We start from the raw sequence: 847 nt of genomic DNA, 5'->3' as shown, positions 1-847 counted from the left end.
TAGGAGGTCAGGGTACTTGATTCCGCGCAAAAAATTCGAGTTTTTATTTTTTTTTCTTAGTGAAAATCGTGCGGGTGTTCTCTGAAAAATTACCCAAAACTTGCACAGATTTGCTGACCAAACCCATCTAAGGGCGATAACCCTTAGAGTTCAGACCGTATAATATTCTTTTGTTTACAAATTAACTGACCGAAACGGTTTTCTTACCTTCATTTCGAAGAGAGGATATATGCCTGTGGCTATTAGAGTCTGACGAGCCATCTGTAAAGCTAAGCTCTTTATGGAGGCGAAACCATTAGTCATTTATGACTAGACATATATTTAACTTGATGGTTACCCATCTTAATGTGTATTTGTGTGTGTGTGTGTGATAAAGGAACTTTTCTAACCATCTTGTATAATATACAATGTAAATTTAAGATATGATCTTTTTTTGTACAATACTATACTAGTAAGGCTAATATTTATGATGTGGTTAGAACTTCGGGCTCACAATCATGAGGTAGTGAGGTCGATTCCTGGATCTGGCTGTGTGTGTGTGTGTTGTGTTCTTGAGCAAGACACTTTATTTCATGTTGCAGAAATGTGTTGCGACGTCCCTGGCGCCAAGCTGTATCGACCTTTTCCTTTCTCTTGGATAACATCGGTGGCGTGGAGAGGAGAGGCTGGTATGTACGGGCAACTGCTGGTCTTCCATAAACAACATTGCCCGAACAACATTGCCCGGACAACATTGCCTCAGAGAGGAACTTTCAAGGTGCAATCCCACGGTCATTCATGACCGAAGTGGGAGATCTTTACTCCCCCCCCCTTTTTTAAGGTTAATATTTATGCTATTATAATATTT

General features: G+C 40.0%; 1 long non-coding RNA gene across 2 annotated transcripts in view; it reads left to right on the top strand.

Annotated features, from left to right (window-relative positions):
* LOC106876179 (uncharacterized) overlaps positions 1-847 on the top strand; it is a 6,457-nt gene that overhangs the window by 2,794 nt on the left and 2,816 nt on the right. The window lies entirely within an intron of this gene.

Source organism: Octopus bimaculoides, chromosome 8 (genome assembly GCF_001194135.2).
Source record: "Octopus bimaculoides isolate UCB-OBI-ISO-001 chromosome 8, ASM119413v2, whole genome shotgun sequence".
Lineage (NCBI taxonomy): Eukaryota > Metazoa > Mollusca > Cephalopoda > Octopoda > Octopodidae > Octopus > Octopus bimaculoides.
Note: the sequence above shows the minus strand (reverse complement) of the source record. Positions and strands in the feature narration are given on the sequence as shown.